This window comes from Neodiprion pinetum, chromosome 3, assembly GCF_021155775.2.
Source record: "Neodiprion pinetum isolate iyNeoPine1 chromosome 3, iyNeoPine1.2, whole genome shotgun sequence".
In the NCBI taxonomy this organism is placed as follows: Eukaryota; Metazoa; Arthropoda; class Insecta; order Hymenoptera; family Diprionidae; genus Neodiprion; species Neodiprion pinetum.
The window spans coordinates 4,167,433-4,189,677 of NC_060234.1; the positions used below are offsets into that span (position 1 = coordinate 4,167,433).

The 22,245-nt window shown below is 38.0% G+C and overlaps 1 protein-coding gene across 1 annotated transcript in view; it reads left to right on the forward strand.

The window, feature by feature from the left end:
- The first annotated feature begins 14,697 nt into the window (after window positions 1–14,697).
- Window positions 14,698–22,245, forward strand: part of Eip93F (Ecdysone-induced protein 93F) — a 113,073-nt gene continuing 105,525 nt past the window's right edge. Inside the window, exon 1 of the mRNA XM_046615294.2 lies at window positions 14,698–15,004. The gene's annotated coding sequence lies outside the window, so the exon portion shown is untranslated. The remainder of the gene's footprint in view (window positions 15,005–22,245) is intronic.

Consider the following 22,245-nt stretch of genomic DNA (forward strand, 5'->3'; position numbering starts at 1 on the left):
AAAATAACGAGCATAAATATAATACTCGTGCTTTGACTTGAATATAAAAATAAAGTATTTATTTATGTATACCAAGCTACTCAGATAAGAGAATTCGCACAGCGTGACAAGTGAACGACTTATTTACGAATTACGTCGAGCAACATGAGCGTTCGTGGCTTGTTCGCGATTGAACATGTGTAAATAATTATTACAATTGCACATATTGTGCGATGTAGGCGAATGAGAAAGAGTGAAAATAAGCGAATACACGCGTATCGTACATTCGTGTGCAGTAAATGAAATGTTCAGTGCACCGTGAACCGATTATTATATGCAAATATACATATTTATATATATATCACATGCGAGAGGGAATTATTCTTCAATACACGGAGCCGATTATCGACAACCGAATGTGTGCGGTGCGTGTCCGGTCGTCAACATATTTTCATACTAATTCTGATTGGCGATTAAAACTGCAGCACTGCAGGGAGGAACGATCTAACAGCCGGCGGGCTGGCAACAGAGAATTATGAAAAATAACGGTCTCGAATCGTCTTTTCTGCAGTCAACTGTTGCGCAGCAAAGAACGGCGAAAAAATGTGGAAAACATCGGTTATAAATGGAAAAAAAATCGATTGAAATGAAAAAAAAAAAAAAGAAAAAAAAGAAATATGCACACTTCTACCGATACGTACGCGCGATATTGAGGTTCGAAAATATGCAACGTAACGTGGCGTATACCTTCTGCATCTCGGTTGACAATATGGGAATTGAAAAACATTAAATATACGAGCATTGTTCGATACCTTTTCAGATTAATCGATATTAGCAAATATAGACCGTCTGAAATGTTATTGTTTTAAGGAGAGGAAATTAAAGCCTCGTGCAAAACGCCGAGTCGAAGCTTATAATTAAGGCACGCGTGTGCGAGAATGAGAAGGTGTAATGATTGTACACAGGTATAATGCACTCGTCTCAATGCGGAATGCTACCAGCTATTGTCATTCGTCACACTGGTCACTTTCTCAGCGATTATTGTTATTATCGGTACACATGTATAATTCATTTAAGCTTTCGAGTACATGTACACATGTATAAGTGTATACGCAGACCTATCGTGTTATACGCCGGCGCAATTATTTACACCAGACTCCGGCAATTATCCCTTAGCTTCTTACCGCAGGTTGGTAAGTCGAAGCCTTTGCAGTGCTTCGTAACTTTTAGACTTTAGATTCAGGATGATTCAACGTCACAGACGGCTCCTGATCAGATTTTAGACACTTTCGTTCAGTAATTGTCTGGGATTAAATGAGTGATTGCGCGAGGTGAGCGTAAATGTTGTTGGGCGGCGGCCATTTTGAATTTCATTTTGGTCATTTATAAATCGTGGCTCGAGTTTCAATATATTGTAATTTTGAAATACATTTCGCACAATACTTCCGAGGTTCGTTTTACGTTATTTAAACATTGACAAATTTCACCAGATACAATACAGCTGAATAGAGATAACTTAATCTTTGAAAAATCTCTTTTGAATCAAGCGATTTTCACGCGATGCATCTGGTATTATATACACATGCACAATATTCGAAGGAGAAACATTTTATCCAATTTGAAGTTATTCAAGATTGCAGTGCCTGAAATAGACTGGTTCATTTATATTTATAGAGTTGAGAATAAGATACCTGCATGGGCGACAAAAATTCTCTCCGTACCACTAGCATGAAGTTCTTCGCAGTTAAAAGTCCAAAGTATTCGCAATTTATTTTAAGCGAGTTTAACGATTCATTTTTTCTCAACGACGATCGTCAACTCTCTACAATATTTTACTATTCACTACGGTCAGAAGGAAGAACATTTTTTTTTAAACCAAATTATGCATTCATTGACATAGGTGTGTGACAAGTTAGCTTACACCGGAACGTGACTGCATGTGAGGATGTTTTTTTCACTTTCCTTTACTATTTTTAAAAATAGATTTTGAAAAAAAAAAAATTCAACACCGACCAGGGTTCCTACATGGCAAAGTGTTATTTCGCATGGTGAACTTTTAAATCCTATTTATACCGACGATGCAGAATAAGTGATAGAATTGATAAATTCTCGACAACTTTGAAACGAGGAGAATCAATTTGCATTCTGATGGGTGTTCTCGCGTTCGCGTCAAGATGACAAAAAGAAATAAGCGAGAAGAAAAATGTATGCAAAGGAAAAAGGAATGGGGGGGAAAAAAAAAAAAAAAAAACGAAAAAAGAAATCGGATAGAGACGAGTGTTGACGGAGACCAGAATAAACGAGCAAATTTTTTCCAACGCCTAACGCGAAGCGTTCGTTCGTTCTTTCCCTTGAATTTAAACGATATTCGATTTGCAGCTTGTGTTACACATCGATGCTTCTGACGCGTTACATGAAGGCCTTAGGCATTTACCTTACAATGCGTCAACCACGCCAGCTACACGCATCATCTGCAATAAATTTATGGACTTGCACATTCGTCGTTGGTAAAACAAAAACAAAAAATATATATATATATATATATATATATATATATATAATAATAATATATATGGATATTTATGAAGATACGATTTCGAACGAGCAACAAAGCGAACAATTTTATTTTACATCGTAACTGATTTTGGGGTAAAAATTTTTGTTTCTCAGAGGAGAAAATTGATCCAACTTAAATAAGCTGGCGGAGAAAATAACTAACCACTGAAAAATGTTGAAAAAAATTGTCTAAGAAAAAAAAATGAAAAAAAAAAAATAATTACAACAAACACAACAAGTATCATGAAACGGCTGAGTCGAAATTTCTAAAAAATTACGAAACTTTAAAGTATAACACGTTTATTCTTTCATGCAACAAATTTTCGATCGAGTTTAAAAAAATTGATGAAACATCGAGAGTCTCTTTTCTTGATAAATTTTTTCGTAAAATGAAAATGAGGAGGTAATCGCTGTGATCTAATTGTAAGAGATCGGACGGTTATGTATACACATGACTATAATGTAAAACGAGATATCAACCTGCGAAGTGTACGAAGGAAATGTTAGGCCGCGGTTACAACGTCGGAGAAGTTCTTTGTCAGGTTTGGTTCGGTTCTCCTGCATCGGGGCCAAATAGTGGGGGAGAATATTCGAACGTGGAGGCCGTCCGGTTCCCAAGTTATGTGCCGAGGCATTAGAACGTTATTACTTAGGCAGGCTGCGGTGCATGCAGCTTGGTGTGTTCGCTCCTCAGGCATCCATGTAATAATCGCTAAATCAATTTATTAAACCGTATTATACGAAAGAGTTACGTTACCGCGTTACACGTTTAACTCGTAATAACTGCGGCTGGAGGGATGAAAAATAAAGGGAAACGATGAAAGAAAAAAAAAAAAACCCAAAAACAACCTCTGATTAAATTAAACAAGGCAAACGGATGTATTACACTCTATAATAGCTGCACGAGTTTGGTTCAACACTTCCAAAGATTCTCGTATTCTCTGTATATTATACATATATATATATACATATATATATGTGTGTGTGTGCGTGTATATATACACCTTACGCAATTATGAGCTGTTGCAGGAAACGCGATATATTATACAGATATTTTATACGCTAGATTCACGGTAAACTTGGTATGATTGAGAATGATATACGAGAATCGACACAGATTTTCCGTATAACATATATATATATATATATACACATACACCAATATCCACGTTTCGTCATCGTCGATTTCAAATTTGAGCCGATCTTTTCATCAAAATCGATTCAAATTTTATCGATTATCGTTGTTAGACCGATGATCGCAGTACAATAACAGACTTACACATGCGTGCGGAGTCTGAGTTTAATACTTTTCAGCCATCTTTGATTCATTGAAATTACTCGACCTCAGCTATCAAACGGTATAATATTTGCGTTGCCTCGAACTGCTTTTTTTTTTTTTTTTTTTACACCCTCGTCGATTATACATGCAAAATTCGAAATTATCTGACACGAGAAATTTGTTTTGAAATTCATTTTCATGTCACTGGAATTACGGTATTAATCCTTCGATAATGTGTTTCGATGTAAGGAGAGAATTCGTGTTGAAGTAAAAAAATAAATAAATAAATAAATAAATAAATAAAATATATGAAGGTGGATAGAAAGAGAGAGAAATAGAGAGAGAGAGAGAGAGACAGAGAGAAAGGGAACTGTCTGATTGAGAGCGAAGGGCTTCAGAGTCGAGAATTAATTGCAGGAGTTTAGTTATCTCGAATCGAATCACCGGTTAAATATATAATACAGCATTATAAGTATCGCGATTCGAAACCACGTGAATAGCATAATAAGATCGTCGTTGTTTGTACACTATTTCAATTAACATTATTCAAATTTATGTAAATCGAAACGTGTACAACCTTATAAAGTAACCTTATAGTGCGTACACACATATACATGTAATACGCATAGACGTATCTACGTATAAATAAATAACATAAACCGACGGGTGATTGGAAAAATTTGCGATACAATTCCGCGATTGGTTTTTCTTTTCTTTTTCTTTTTTTTTTTCATCATCTGCTTTTTTATCATACCTCCGATTTTCTATTTTCTTGACTCGAGCATCATTCCACCACACATGCTTTATCCCCTCGTTAATATTCGCAATCGTGCCTAGACTTTTGCAGGAATCGGATATACCTACGCTAGCGCACGAAATAAACAAGGGGAAAATTACAAAAAATAGTCTAAGAAGTAATTGTGATTTTATAATGAAAAAAACATACGACCGCGATAAATTTATTCAGGAAATTCTTTGAGCGAGTCCGCGGATCGTTCTTTTCATACTGATTGAGATATGGGAGGAAAAAATTATAGGTGGCAGAGAAAAGTAACTCGTTTTAATAAAAACGCAAAAGATCGGATGACGTGACGTCAGAATTCGTGACACCTGAAAATAAACTCTGCAGTCACTTATTTGCACTTGTATTTCATGCATGTATTTGTGCAGTCATACCGCAGAGCACTTTGCGAAATAAACGCGTTACTTATTGGCTAATTCTGCTGGCTTTTGTAGACTGTATCGATAAATAAATATTTATGATCTATAAATTTATGGACATTGCATACCGGTGCATTTATTCACTTCAGGGTCGTATTCGGCTCGAGTTGAAACTCGAGCTGCAGACATATTTACACGGTAACCGATTTCAGAATACTTACCTGTTGAAATTTTCAACTTCCGTCAGGTTTCATGAAAAGTTGAGTTATTATTTTCCCACGTCGCGAACACAAAAGGTGATGGAAAAAATTTTCCAACCCGTTTACGGAGTGTTTTCATTATCTTCGACAATTTTCTACTAGTTGTGTATTATATCTGGATCATTGCTGGCAATATGTGTAATTATATAAACTCAGCAAACACGATAGTCGTATTTTCATCAGAATCCGTTGATGACATCGGAAGAATTTTATTGCTAATCGATGACAAAAGTGCTAGGGAAAAAGGAAGAAAAGAAAAAAAAAAAAAAAGAAACAGTACAATTACAACATTCCTTTAACCTACGATCATAAGCTTCGGTTTCCTCTTACACAGGCATGAGCGGAAATTGGCGGTTATCCAAAAGTGATTCCGACTTGGTATCGTACGTGAAATACGCGAGTATTGATCATTCTCAAAGGCCAGTGAGTCGATGACGAAGTACGGCAAAGTATAAGCTAGAGTCAGAGTCTAGAGTCTCTGACTAAGTGACCCGGGCGCCTACTTCTTTTCTAGCACAACAACTTTTTCATACATTTTCGCGAGACACGCTGATCATCCTAACCCAATTATTCAGCTTCGCGATTATGTCGTTCAAAATCAAAGTCAGTATACGGCTAAAGGCGAAAAAGAATGAAGAATGCTTTCCATCAAATTTCCGAACCAAGATCATCCTGGAGCGGTGGTGCATGCAAATTAGAGTGAGCCAAAAAAACTAACCTATCGAATGTACGGTCTTGGAAGGATTTATTTACTGAGAAAAAAAATTGTTTTAATTCAAACGGTTCGATAGTTACAGCGTTTGTAATAAAAGAATTTTTTGTTGCGCGTTATTCAAATGGGAAATTTCAAATGGCCATCGACACCTTTTCAAATTGAGCTAAAAATTTTCCCAAACGAGAGAATTTTTTTCTCAGTAAATAGATCCCTTTAATGTCATAGATTCGATAGGTTAGTTTTTTTTTGCTCACCCTAATGCACATGGCGAGTCTTCGACTCTCTATACTTCAAAGAACGATTCAATGGCGTTGGATTCGTCGCCTGGGATCCAAAAACGTGATTTTATTCGTTCTCATATCGGGGCCCGATCAGAGATCAGGAAATTGGACTGTGCGTCGGATTTGGGTACACGGTTGATGCTGCTAGCATCGTTATTGGCCGATGATTTTTTCGGACTCATCTCTCACCGTCATCGATCTCCTCGTCGTATTCATTCCGCTCCACAACACATCGCGTCGGAATAAACACTCCGCCGTGACCTTGATAATTGGCCAACAAACGTCCGTGCAAATAAGGAGGATGAACATACGTGGATGAGCGTACGGGTGTGCGGAGATCATGCACGAAGCAGGTTGTTAGAAAATATTTACACCCGATACTCGTGTCGAAACGGCATCGTGAACTGAAACAGTAGGTATCGAAGACTGAACGGAGGCGAATGATACCCCTACAATATGTACGGTAGTTCGATACCCGTGCACGGATTTCGAAAGCACAAAGCTGTGATACTCCTCGATTCTTCGATTAATTTTCCCCCGATAAAAGCTCGCGCGGATCGACAGACAAAGAAAGTAAACTCTCAGAGAAACGCTTCGATTCTCATGACGTTAATTAACGCGATGTGAATTCATGATAGCCAATGGGAGTGTTGACGCCGTGGCGATGATGATGACGATGACGATGACGATTTGGTTGAAAAGAATTCGAGTCCGCCTCTTGTACGCGCTATTTGTTTGACTTTAGAAGTGGGACGACGTAGGTAAAAACCACTTGTGCAAATAACTGCAGCAAGGTACGTAACCTACACGAGCCTTTTGCTTCTATGTATTCGCATTATACTCACACGTGCCGTTGCATTCTGTTTGCATTGCATTTTAGATACGTTTTACCAATTTATTCATGAACCCCCCCTCGGCAAGGAGGCTGCATCGCATTGACGCGAATAGCTTGGTACCTATACCTTATCCATACGTCTTTTATACCGCTTACCGATCAGCTCGATACTGGTAGCCATGATCCGAAACATAGTCGAAAACCTACGCTTTGATTTCTCTCGCTCTCTTTCAAAATTGCGCTCGAAGGTCTGCTTACTGCAAAAAGATACGAACACAATAAAGTTACCACTAGACATTTACCCACAAATCATTCGTCCGGCATTGAACCGGGTGAGAAGTTCACCGCAAAAACGATTTTTCACTTCAGAGTTAAGCGCTAAGTTGCAACTGCTGATTCACTTTTTTTTTTTTTTGATCTTACATTCTGATGCTGTTTTGCTAATGCGTGCAGCTCGCTGCAAAGTTTCGAATAACAAACAATCTTATCAATCAATCAATTTCTACTTAAGAGAATAAAGCGTTGCGTTCATACAGTCATTGGAAACCATAACTCTGTATCATCGTTTATATGATTTCAAGATACTTGGTAAAAAAAAAAAAAACGAGGCCATCCAGGCTTTTCAGCAAACTTCTCTAACACTCGGAATATCGACAGTCTGGTGGCCTCGTCCGAGTTTGCGTATAATCTCCGCATCCATAATACATAACGTCCGTGGTGCAAGACTTTTTGACACTGCGAGTATTGTCCGTGGTAGGCGTGCGTCTGGTGATGGAAGCCGCGGAGTTTTCAGTCAATTTTTGTATAAATACTACATTTTACTAACGCTTATTCCGATGCACTCGACGCTTGCATATTACACCAAGCGTATGTGGCACAAGGCCGACATTAGCATCTCTACCGGTATACACCTCGTGTCCCCCGAGCAGTCCTTTGCGAAGCCTCCGGAGCTCTGCTCGCAGCACGAGTTTGTCCGGAGCTGAATTCTGCGGGACGATAAGCAACGAGGCGAACGCTTTTCGCGTCTGACAGCTTCCCCCGATTCCAGCTTCCGGAAAAAATCAGAAAAAGCAAAAATCGGAATGGCCAGAATTCCGAATATAAATATATCGAAAACTCACAATCGCGAAAGAACAAAGTGGTGAATCTTCATTAGGCCAGAAATTATGGAAGAAGAATATAAAAGTATCGAAATTTGAAGTGACACAATTTAGAATACACGGCTGGTGAAAATTCCGAAAGGCCATTGGCAGAATGAGGCAAACACAAAAAAATAATCTTCGGATGGATCGTAAAGTAGAATTTTCGTTTATTCGAATTCATTAATGCCAAGGATCAAGAATCAGAACGGTTAAAACTCCGAGTAGTAATCTCATAGAAGGCTCGGAATATAGAATTGCAGCGTGTCGGAATCGTCGGAATGAAGAATCGCAATATATCGGAAGAGTCGATAACTCATATCGTATTGGAAGCCAAGAAATATAAGTTTACGATATCAAAAGTCGTATTCAATCTTTTAATGAGACAAAAATATTGCAGATGAAAAGATACGCCCGATGCACCTAAGAATTTCTTTGATTCTGTATACAAAACATTTTGCAAATCAAAATAGATTAGTCGGTTACTTTCGGAATACCGATCTTTCCGAATTTTACGATTCTGAATAATGACCCTTCTACGTTCCGGATATCTGTTTTCCGCCGTTTCTGGATGATCAAGTTCCAACTTTTATTTTTATAATATTTGGACGTTTGAGAGTACGAAACTTTCTACAGATTCTTTCTCTGGAACATGGACTCTATACATTATTAAATTCCGCACCTCTGAATTCTTGGATTAACGTTTTCTGAAGTAAGTAAGTTCGGATAATAATAAAAACTCTACTAAATACATTTTAGGTTAACCGTAGCTTTTTATTGGACACCATTAGGGACTTACAATTTCTGATAGTATCTATTCTCTCACATTTGTCATTCTAGTTTATTAAATTCGGAATTCTGGCCATTCTGATTTTCGGTTTTTCTGACTTCTTACACCAACCCAGTCCGTTCGCCATCGATTCTGGAATGAGACATCCGAGACCACCAACTCGTTCCAAGACTCAAATCGTCCCAATGGTTGAATTTGCCTAATCGTTAAGGTTCCGGATGATCGATGACCCGACTACTCGATGCCCGATTAAAACAATCTGAATCTTGACCAATCGAAAAGGATCCGACAAGCCGTTGCGAATTTCTCGGCATGATCGTGGGAAATCGTATTCTGCACGCGCGTTAGACTCTGAAAACGATAATCCGCGCGCCTGATGCAGGCACCTGGTTTGGTGCATAGGAGCAGATTTGAAATTGGTGAAAGTTCGAAATGGTCGCGAGATGCTGTTCACCGTAAAACGACTCTTGGAAATCGGACGAATTATATCCCCGTTATACGCGCTATCGCGCTGCGTTCCGTGTAAAGCGTGAATTAAGAGGCTCGAGTCACTTTACGGCAATTTATATCTACGCGGTGATGCACGTGTACATTAGCTGGGATAGATTTCTAACCAGAAATTTTCCCGATCGATTCGTCTAATTGCGTGTTTGCGAGTTGCGTCGGGTTCCTGAAACGCCGACACTTATTGCACACGCAGTTTTCAATCGACTTGTGCTAACTGGGACAAAAAATGTCTCGCTTGTGGTATACATTGGATCGAATCATCGTCGTTGCATTATTGCACCGACTTGTGTAATCCGGGAATAATTCATGACTCATTTTTCAATCGGTAAAATGCATTGTTCAGAGTCTGATTTAGTCACGTCATCATCGAAGCACGAGTCATTGGTGAATCGAAAACTCTTTCAATTCAAATCGCAGAGTTCAAAAATCGTACAATGTCGAACCGAGAAAGTGGAATTTCAATTAATTCAAATCTTCCAAGCTTGAAATTCAACCGTCCGGCGCTCTTTATACGCTTCAATCCTACGATACAGAAAAATCATTCGAAAGAAAGAAACAGGATAAATTGCCGGTACTTTGTAACTTTCCAGTTCATTTTCAATCCCGTTAACGTGACAACAAGCGCATGAATTTTATTTTCACAAACGTTCCGACCAAACGATATCTCGACGTGCAAAAATTAGAGTCAGTCCAATGTAGAATTATTTTCGGAAAATATTTGTAAAAATTTGGAAACAGTTTGTCCAAAGAACCTTCTGTGTATAATTTGGAAGAGTTACTTAACGAACATCCTGTAAAATCTGAGAAGCTCGTGCACAAGCCGGGCAAAGTTTCTTTCCATTCTCTCGAATTCCGTCCTTGAAGTACGACTATAGTTTCGGGTATAGTTAGTTCTGTACTTATAGGTATACTCTACGAACACAGTTGTGTAGTTGCTCAAGTTTCTGTTCAGCAGTTCTCCACTCTCTGTATACTCCGACAGTCTAACCATTGAGCAAGCCGATAGGTCTGTCAAGTTGGTACAACCAAGGCATCCCTTCCTGCTCCCTTCTCCTCTCCCTTCTCCAGTCTCATCGACCACTTTTGATCTGAGAGCAAGTTTCCTTTGTTCCTCCGTAGCTGCATCTCCGATAATTACCGATTACCCAAAGGCCACTAATTGTAAGAAGCCGTTGTTGTCCAGGGATTTTTCTTCACGTAGCAATGGAAACATCGCCTCCTAAAAGTCTTTCGATGGTCTCGCACCGTGGCTTTTTCTAGAATCTTGAATCACGTAATCTCGTGTATCGTCGAAATCCGACGTCAGGAGGAACTCGGTTTCAATTGTTGAAAAATACCGGGTGGATCACCAAGTCCAAGTTGATAGAGAATACTCTACAAGTCCACTAGTAGGACACGTGACACGTGTCGACGCACTTCATGGACCAATGAAATATCCACAATACCTACCGCAACGCGACTATCAGACTACTTCACTGACGCAACAATTAGAAGTTCCGAAGTTGGTTATCTGAACTTCTTGGAAAGTCTGCTCGAGTTGTTTCAGCGCGAAGGAAGGTCAATATGACAGGATCGAATGGGACGCGTTTAAAGATTCATTTTGAAAAGTTCCAAGAATGTCAAATTCCAAATTTTTCTTAGCCATCGGCTTTCCGACCATTCGAAATACTGTCGCTTCTTCAAGGTTTGACTTCTTTACCTCAAGTTTCGTTGTCACATAATTCGGAATTAGGCACTCTCGGAACTTTTCAAATCGGGAACTTCAATCCCGCCTCGATCGAATGAGGAACAAACTTGAATTTTGATACATTGACGTTTGATATGTGGCGTGTGGAGACTGTGAATAGAATTCCTATCGTGAATGGAAGAAAATGCAGTTAACTTGGTCGAATTTGCGTTTACACCTCATCTTTATTGTAACCGGCTGACGAGTCAATGGAAGCACCGTGTTCTTATCTCTGATTTCACTCGGTGCAAGCTGCGAGTTCCGAAGGATTCTGAGTTTTCTAACCAACTACCGGATGCCTTGGCGCATTTTAACCGCGGAACATATTCATTGGTTCGTTATGGGAAATTAGGTTTGTGATTCTGAGCGTGCGATGAAAGCTCAATTAGAGAGAATATCCTGCTTTACTTTGAGAACTTTGCGCCTTTGATTCGAGACCAAGAAAAGCTCCATGTCTCTCGTATTGGTCCTTTAGATAAATTGACCAATTCCATGTTTTAAGAGCATCGTAAAACTGTCCGCGATATTTTGGTTTCCAATTTTGAGTATTTGGTTTTCGAAACTGAGAGCATGGATTCGACGGAGTTCAGCTTGAATACGTTTGAAATTCAACGAATTAAAATCAATTTTCAAACGTCGAGCTTCGCTATAAAATTCAGTCACTTCCTTGCAGAATTGAATTTCTCAGCTTCTGTTTGTCTGCAGTTAATAACTGTGGAAAAAGACTGGCAAAAACTTAAAACGAGTTTCAGAAAGCCCGAGGCTCGTTTGGCGCCACTGATTATTCACATTGCACCGGAGTTGATGATCAATTGAGTTCCTTAGGAAATATCATTTAAAATTGTACGTGACGCTTGCGAATCTTTATTTTCCGTATTCGTTGAAGTAAACTTAGAACCTGGTCAAGAGCACGTACGCAATTTATCAATTGGACTACGTGAATTTTCAAATAATTGCGGTGAGATTTTCTCTCTTTCCTCGTTGCGATGAGTGCTCCGTAACTTTTTCCGCGTCAGTATTTGCTGTATCATTTACTCGTTCTGTTGAAACTATCACCGTATGTTATCGCAAAAAGATCAAGGAGAACGAACAACGATGCCCTGTTTAATTGGACGTGAGAAAATTCCTTTAGATCACGTGAAAAACGTCGGTTAAATTTTCAACTTCGAATCAAATGGTCGATTTACAATTTTGTAAAAAAAAAAAAAAAATAAGTAATACGAAACGTTTCAATTTCCGTACAAATTTATAGTAGTAAAAATTTTCACCAGTCAATTATGTTTGCAGATGTTAAATCGAAGCTGAGTTAGATGATTGCTACTGTTTTAAATGATTTTTTTTTCCTCTATTAAAATTGAATGAAAAACTCTGCAGCCGATTGGAATGCATTTTTGGGCACCGCGAGATCAGGTGACGAGGTTAGGCGTTAGATATTTTTTTATCGCCCCAATTTGCGCGCACATTTTTCGGTACTGTGATAATTTTCGTTGTCCGCAAGGTCACCTCTTGTTTCATACGACGAAATTACACGCCCGGAAGTTCGCTGCTCTAACCTACGTCATTAAAAATGACCACATACTACAATGATATGATAACTGAAGTTTAGCTCTTGGACACCGCGGTCAGACATTTGTACAAACGAGCGGAGGCAACCGCTTTTCCATCATCGCGACAGTGTTTTAGTGCTGAGCGCGTTACTTGGAAGAATACCAAACTGCGCGCAATTCATTTCGGGTAATTTGCGTTTTGTACACAGTAATTTTCATTCCAGATATTACCGAAACTGAAAATTTGTAATTTTTAATTTTTTTTTTTTTTTCTTCATCACTCAGTAAAGTATTAAAAAATTGTTGAGTCAACCCAAAAATTTCGAGTCAACCTGCCGATTGAGAGACATGTTTTTTCTAACCGTGAGAAGATCGCGTTGTTGATTGAAGAAAGATGCATTGAATGTAAAAATTATTGATCACTGGAACAGGTTGTTTTATTTTTTATTTATTTTTTTTTTTTTTTGTAAAGGAAAGATCAGTGCTGTACATTTGTCGATGACGAAAGGTGAAAAAAGATGACAGAATTGTTTACGCATTTCGCACATTCGTCGAAAAGATTCTGTGAATTGCGTGTAAATTTTGAATTTCGATTAAACGAATCGAAGCCGGAATCGCGATTATTTTCAATTCTACGTATAAAATCGTATCGAACGAAGAATAAATGGTAATTTTGTAGGTAATAATAAAATGACCGCTTCTGTTTTCATTTCGACCAGACGATTATTACCAACGCGAGACAATTGTTTTATCGAATGGATCGAACGGAATGCAATAATGTCTTTTACCGAGTCCCAGAAATTGAAAATACTTTATTATCAACACGACGTACACTCTCGACTTTTCACTCTAAAAGCATTGAAATCAACATGTTTTTCATCGATTACCAATTCACGAGTCTGTACAAAGCGTTGCTCGTGTGTAGGATTATCGATAAGACGTAGGGTAAATGCGACGTTAAAAATTTTCGTGTTATTTGTTTATTTTCACGTTATACGTGTTGTGTTGTTGTTGTTTTTCTATTTTTTCTTCTTCATCTTTTTTCGGCAAGTTTATTGCACACACCGCGCGTATCGAGGCTGCTATCGCACAAGAAATGTCTAGACGCGTCGTAGCCGGTATATTTCTGTTTGCACCGAGTGCACAACCTGCACCGGCAGAAGCGGCAGAGTAGCGGAATAACGAATTGAAAACTTATCTCTTTATTTTGTTTGTACTCGAGGTGAAATCGGCGATAAGAACCCGACGCGTTAGCCAGCCTTCGACGAGTTTAACGACGCGCGTCGCTTTTTGGCGGGAAAATGAAAATTAAACCGAGGCGGGAGATTTGAAATTTCTATTAATACTTTAACCATCGCCCCCCAATTAACCGAGTCGAAATCCCCCCCCCCCCCCCCCCCTGCGTTACTGAACGAATATCTGCTTCCCGGATACGAATGAACTGAGCGCCTGGGAAGGTGGTTTCAACTGTTACCGGTTATGGTCAGTTGGTTTCCGGCAGAATTTCCCACTCCGTATCAGGTTCAAAATTCACGTACACAATTTCGAGAGATGGAGGGAGGCTCTTATCGGCGCCGAGGCTCGACGCCCGGCATCGTTTAAACTCCATTCATTCATCCGTTCATTCATTCGATGTTCGAAATCTCGACGGCCTCGACGCGCGTTTGGCTAATCCAAAAAACGTACTCACCGATAGACCGACTCAATCCACGGCCAAGGAAAGAACGCGCGTTACAAGTTCGTGTTTTTGCAGCCAGACAACAGCCAGCCAGCCAGCCAGAGGAGACGCGGCCTTCGCATTGACCGATAGCAGCAGCCGTTTCGGTGTCTCTAACGCAACTCTTCGCAACGCGAATTATGATAATAAAAGCAACACATAGTGTGTAACGTGAGGCAGGTTAGGGGAGCATTCTTCTTGATCAGTCCGGAACAACATGTTGACCCAGACGGTTTAGAGCAGAGCTCCGACGATATTCTCTCTCGCTATTTGTATTTCGCGTGTACGTTTCCACCAATTCACGGCCGAGCTTTCTTCGATAAACCTTTTCGGTGTAGTTCTATCATCGCTCGGTTGGATTCGGTTCGATCTCGTGACTTTGTGTACTTTGGTTTGTGATCGACCTTCGACGCGTCGTTATATTTTATCGTCGTCGTTTGAAGGACTTTGTGAAGTGGTGTAGAAGAAGAAGAAGGAAAACAAGACAATCAAAGAAAGACTCTGGAATTTTGGTAAGTGCTACGTGTATGTACCTGATCTAAGGCCTCGAAGATTGTCGATTCACCAATTCGGGAATGCGGAACGAGTTGTTTGAGGATCGGAATTATAGCGCGGAGGGAGAAGCTTGATGTTTTTCTTGTTTGACTTTTCGTTGGTCATCCGCGAATGAATTTTGCGGAAAACAATGAGCGATGAAAAACATTAATCCTCGATTAATCCTTTTTTTAAATTTCAATATCCTTGATTATAGTTTTCGGGCTAATGACGTTTGACGAAAAATAACCTTTAACTCTTGATTATCTTTACTACAGTTTTCAAGCTGTGATGTTACAATTTTCTATCAAATATAGAAAATTATTTGTGTAGTCAAATATTATTGACAATTTTCATTTCGAAAGAAATGGAATACTGTTTTAACTACGAAATTATGCTTTATTCTTTCATCTTCGACGTTTCGAATGATTTTTTCCAGTTTACAATTTTGCAACATGTAAGCGAGTTTTACTTGATATTTATAAAATTGTGCAAGATGTTCAATTTTAATAATATCGGTTTAACATCGTGAAAAATCATAGATGATATTACGGAAAAAGTTATTACACAAAAATTTCATGGTTTTGAAAGAGATTTAAATTTTATAATTGAATTTTACTATAGACAGAAATAAACCAGAAATTTGGCATCAATTAAATTCGTTCGTATCGTCAAGATAAATTAATAATACGTAGTTAAATTTGACGCAAGTGACAGATCGTTTCCAAAAATTTGGAAAAACAAATCTGCCACATTCTATTTATAAAAATTTTTCACACATATGCGTGTGAAAATTTTCATCTATCCTGCTGTTTTTGCTTTTTTACAAAAAGTTTGATTTTCGTTAGAAATATCCTGTGTCCTTGTATTGTTTGCGAATTCGCATTTGATATTTTCACCGATATCTGTATCCTGAATTTCATGTAATTCATGCACTTTTCGATTCGCGGTAATTTGAAGAAAAAAAAATTTTTTTTTTTTTTCCTATTCTTCATCGTCTCAAGTAATGTTCAAAAATATTTTCGTAAAGACGATAATAAACCTGTCGGCGTACAGGCTGAAAATATTATTGCGCTTTATCGTTTTATTTTCACATCCGATCGTGTGAGACGAGTTAACAAATATCTGTGGCACCTCAATTATTTTAATTCGATTGTTAGTAATTAAAACTCGTGGATGTAGAAAAATTTTACAGATAAAGCACAGAGCCTGACAATAAAGTACACTGCGTCTGGAAATTGCGTCTCTGACATTATCCGGAGTCCGGTCAGCGGTCTCTGGCAGACCAATAAAATTATTAAACGCAATATCTCGTTAGTGCGCCTTTGAATTAAAATATGGGTAATGAGAGCGGAAAATAACAGTTTTCTGGCAGAATTGTTTATAAAAGTTGGCAGATATGATTGAAAAAAAAAAAAAAAAAAAGATTTCAGCGAGAAAAACCACAATTATTTGCGCTAAATCAACTGTCTCTCTACTTTTCCGATTAAACTTATAAATATATAAAATTATTCTATCACATAATTCGCAGTAGCTTTGCTTATTCCATTTGTTTTTAATTTTTCTTGTTCTTTAAACTTTCATCACTTTTTCTAATTTTATACCGCTAAAATCTAGGATTTTTTTTTTTGTTCTTCAACAATTCATAATCATTCCGAGACAATTTGTCGTACGTGGAAATTACAACACATACAAACACTCCTCTTGGTTTTCATGAGTAAAAAAAAAAAAATTTGTTAAAATAAAAATCGATAAGTTATAAACAGAGATAAGGTTGGCTGATCGATTTTTTTTTATTTAATTTTATTCTTTTTACTCCACTTCGTTCATCAAATTCCTGAACGTCAGATGAAAATAATCTTGACAAGAAACCGAACAACTCGTATCCCCGTGTTGAGAGATCCTTTTAAATGTAAAAAAAAAAAAAATTCCAATCTTTTATATTCGACCTATAAAATTTCTATCGCATGGGAGAAGAAGAACGCAAGTCACAGCTATCCACTATTATTTATTTTTTTTTTTTGTTGAATCAAAAGGGATTCAATGTTTGAAATGTCGATGAGTTCTGATAAATTTTTCGATCGCAATCGGAGATGGTGGTTGTTATAAATTTAAAATAGTTGTCGCAACGAATATCATGTTTTTTCCTCGCTAAAATTCCGATTTCACGGCATAGATATTATTGCGGGTAGATTTTCTTCACACTTGGTGGATAGATCCAGAATAAATAACAAAGAATATCGTCAACCGCAAATTGATGAAAATAATCAGAACGGGTTGTTTCCGCGGTTTGATATCGTAACGCAAACCGTTGCTGTGAGGCGTATCAATATTTGTTGCTTAACCCATAAACATTGTAAAAAGCAATTAGAGACAAAGCTTTAAGTGTTATTGTTATAATTTGTAACACCAGACGCCTGCGTTCATTTTACAAGATGCCTCTTTTAGGAATGTACATTTCGAAAGCGAGACGCTTATCGCGTTCACATCATTTAAACACGCAATAAGCGGAATCTGCGGAGCCGCAAAACTGTGGTTTCTAGCAACCTAATTGCCGAACATATAAAATAGCGTGGCAGCGTTAATTTTCCCTAGAACTTGTCGGGGTATTAATTTGAAACTGAAAAATATAATATTACCAAAATATTTGACTAAAAATCAGAGAAAACAAGCGGAAAGAGGGAGAAACTTTAGAAATTATCTAATTACCGAGGAAAAATAATTGTTAACGTAAAAAGTGGGAGAGAATTCGGGTCAGTAAAATAAGGATCAAAGTGATGCGCAATTGTAAAAATTCGAAATTTCTTTTTCGGGAAAATTGAACCTTTTTATTTATCAAATGTTCAGAGTTTCGCGCCTGCTTAAACTCAAAACCGTAAATAATATTCCCTCGAATATAAATAACTTCACCATTTTTATACCTATCGGCAAAATCGTAGCCTAGACTGGTCTCAGTTTACTGCTGTAAGTTTGCCTCTCCGGAGAACGGAATACAACGAATAAAAAAATATTCAAATCTAAAAAAATATTTATTCCAATTTCCCTCATATGATAATTAATCGATGATTTAAACGAATAAAAGTGAAGAAAAATACTTTTTTCTTACAATGGAAGTTATTTTCTTATTCTATACCACAACGAGCAGAAGATATTTCAGTATCTTGTAAAAAGGAGGACAATGTTTATGATAAATTCTTTGACATTTGAACGTAATTTTCATTGAATTCGAGTGTTTTATTATTATTATTATTATTTCTTTTCTTTCTCTTTATTTTAATTTTACTAGATTATTTCAAACGTACCTCTTACTGAATAAAGAGGAATTCTTGCTCATTATTCACACGATTCAGACTTTTTTTTCTCTGAGGAATCTAAACCATCAACAATTGAAATTAGTCAAACCATTTACTTTTAATTTGAAAGCAGACGATTAGTAGTTAGGAAATTAAAATGATAATCCTCTCGCATTGTTACAGTGAAGAGAAAAACAAAAAAAAAAAACAAAAAGAAAACAATAAAATACTAACATTTGATCAAATAGAATTGTACTGTTAAAAATTAAAAAAAAAAAAAAAGAAAAAATTACCGCCTCTTAGCGTCAAGGAATAAGAATTGTATCGTGAACGAATTTTTGAATGTCACGTTAAATAGCAAGAGCGATAACAGATGATTTAGATTGAGATAATAAAAATTGAAATCAGACAACCCGTTGCTTGGGCCTTCAACTCGACGGCGAACGATTAGTGGTTATAAAATTGTGATAAGAGTGAATTCCTAACCACCGCACGTTCCGTCCTCTTTCAAAATTTAACGCGCATGCGTTAAAATTACAAAAGAGTGACTTTTTGCCAGAGCTGCCAACCGTAACGAACGTAATCTTAAAAATGTTGACAATTGTCGTTGGCAGTTGTATTCAGAACCGATAGTCGTTGAAATATTAGAGGTAACATAAATCGCGGCGAACTGTCGTGTGTAAATTTATGACGGTTGGTCACCCTGGCAGACAACCGCTCTCGGATTATGGCGCAAGCGCGTTGAATCTTAGCAGACGACGAATCGTCCGGTATTCAGTAAAGAGGGTACATTTATTAATTACATTAATCAAACTCGGCAAATCTTTCGCCTGAAAGACTAATTCGAAAAAATGCTGAATCGAATAAAATAATTCATCGCAACACGTTGTTAACGAAATATACCAGCCTCTGAACACCGTGCATATTAACATACATTCACGCATATCGAGGAGTGACAACGAGTCTTGTGTTTTCGGCGGATAAATTTCGCTGACTCTACGCACTTCCTCCGAGAGAGAGAGGGAGAGCGAATTAAGCCTCGCTCGGTCATCGTTGCATGCAACTGCATTTCTGTACAGCTGGAACGGCCTCGTTCGGCGGCCATGTGACCCGGTGCATCGAGTCAGGCCTGACCTGGGCCAACCGTGGCGTGCAGTGCCGAATAACGAAACCGCAACCGGTTCCGCCGCCGCCGCCACCGTTTCTCCCTACCCCGCCATGACCGTGGCCCGGTGAAAAATGCACCGAGTGGCCCAGAGACCCAAACACAAAGGAGGGCCACGGCCAGCCAAAAATAATCCACGCCGCTTCGCCCCCTCCGACTCTCCCTCTCGATATTGCATCGCGTTTCGCTCCGTCCTCCGAAGTCGGCGACGTTTCGCGGATTTTCATTTCTTTATTCTTTTCTTCCTTTCTTTTTTTTTTTTTTTTTCTTATTGCTCCCATTTTATCAAAAATTTGGCACATAACGTCTCGTCATACTTGTCGCTATTTTTTCCATTATATTTTATACCGGTGTTCCGATAAATCGATGTTAAATGACTGAAGACTTGTTGAGTAAAATGAGGAAATGGATTTGGCGTTTGATTGATAAAAAAATATCGTATTGAAAATTATACGATTATATTGAATAGTTACTCGTGCCACATTATCTTAACACTTGAACCATGCTTCGATTATTATTTTAATGATACCCATTTTACTCACAAACAGAGTTTATATCAGCTCGGTTTCGTTGACGGTATTTTTGATGAGAAACCTTTTTTTTTTTCATACTCTATTGTGCTCCTTCTTATACTATATGTATGCGTGAAAAGTAAACGAATTGGAACAATGATTATGATCGTGAAATACAGGCTCGAGACGTGCGATTGAACTTTGTTCGGAAAAATATTCCCTCGAAATGAAGAAAATTAAAAATCTTTAGATTTGAATTGAAAAGGGTCAGTTGGTTTATACCGTGTTGAAATGATCGAGTTCTTTCGTCATTGTGTCAAACGCCATAACTTTGTTTTTCGTTCAACTTCGACGAATTATCTGCGTCGTAGATTTTTTTCTATAGGCTTAGATGCATGAAAAATCTTCTGCAAATCGTTTTAGGAAAAGATTTTAAATAAGCCTGATATTTAATGATTGTTCTCAGGTCAGATGAGGTTTATTATACATCGAGTATAATTATTTACGACACTAACTCTGTGAAGAAAATTAAGTTTATTGTCAAAAGAAAGAGCAATAACGATATGTTTCTGGCATTAGAAAAAAATGTCCGAATGATTGAATCGTTAAAAAACAAAATTTTCCGATTCTGTTGAATCGCAATTTTCACCAATTTTCAAATTCATCAAGCAGTATCGAAATGTTTTCAGGAGTTCAAAAAAATTTCGGACAATCAAGATTGGAGTATAGAAGGAAACAAATTTTTCACAAACGGCCTTTTTTTTGGGATCGGAATCATTCGGTACGAAGAGCAATCAATTTCTTCAGTCATCCGTGTGACATAAAATTTTTCAGACAAATTGAAAATAGCCTCTATCGAAAAATTCCAGTTTGATTCGTTCAGTAAATCTGTTAGAATATTATTTCAAATATGATATTTTTTAATACCATTTTTCGAGTTAATTATTTAATTAATGTAACAAATTCGCATGCTGCAAATATCCCAGCTATACCTACGTTATTGGGTTTAGTCTCAGGCCCATTGAATTGCGAACAGGCGTGCAACGTTTCTTTCTAAAATAAGTTTGCTTGTTAAATTCAACAAAAGAAGTCAAAAATAAACTTCCACTTCCTCTCTTCTTGCTCGCAGCCACTTTTCCGATACTTGCCGTTCAAGAAACTTGAAATTTTTCACCCTTGGCGACCTGCCCAAATAGGTCACGCATTTTAAACTTCGAATCAGCACTCACACTGATACTATTTCAGTTTCCGTGAATAATCGATTAAATTATCGTAATCACTTGTAGCTTGATCTTCGATTAGCTGTTGAAAATAAGTTTTCACTATGCAAAGGCTGGAATTGAAAGAAAATGTGACACATGTAACTATTTAGTGTAATTACAGTCGTCAATACTAAATTTTCTCATCACTGCCACATTCGATATGTTTGTTTAACAAGGTTTGAACATCCATTTATTGTTGTACCGACGTAAAATCATTCCAGTAGTTCGATGAAAATATGAGACGAGTGGCCATGGTTAATAAGAACAGTGAAACACGTAAAACAAGATTTCGGGTTACAGCTGCCAGACTCATGTTCATTTTTCACACAGAATTAATAGATTTGTTGGTTATGGTGAAACATTAAAATATTTAAGAACCATTAAGTAACTTCAATTCGAGTTTTTCGGCGCAAGCACAAACTAGATATGAGTATTAGATTTTATTAAGTCATCATCATCATCATCATCATCATCATCATCATCATCATCATCATTATTATTATTTTTTCCTCATAATGATAAATTTCACGTCGTCATTGCGTGCAGACCGTCAGTGCCCCTCCCGGTTGGGGTGTCTGCAGTGTATTCGTATGCTCATTGGAAGATGGGCGAGGTAGCTGCAGCCCCAGCTTTCCGGTTAAGGTTTTTTCCCCTCCTGTGACCACAATTTGCCATATGCTCGGAGAGGAACACGGCGGCGCGCACGCCCTGCGGAGGGAGAGAAGAGAACGAAGGAGAGAGAAAGAGGAAGAGTGAGGGGGAGAGAGAAACAGAGAAAGAGAGAAAGAGAGAGAGAGAGAGAAGGACGAAGCTGGGCGATGGGGCCTCGCCACGTCAGCCCCAAATTTAACCACAATGGAATACATTGAACGATATTTGGCGAGTCCACAGGCATGGCTATGGACGCCCTACAGACGTGACGCCATGTGCAGACAAAGTGCACCGCAACGTCAGAGGCCAGAGCACTCGAATTATTCACCGGAAGCT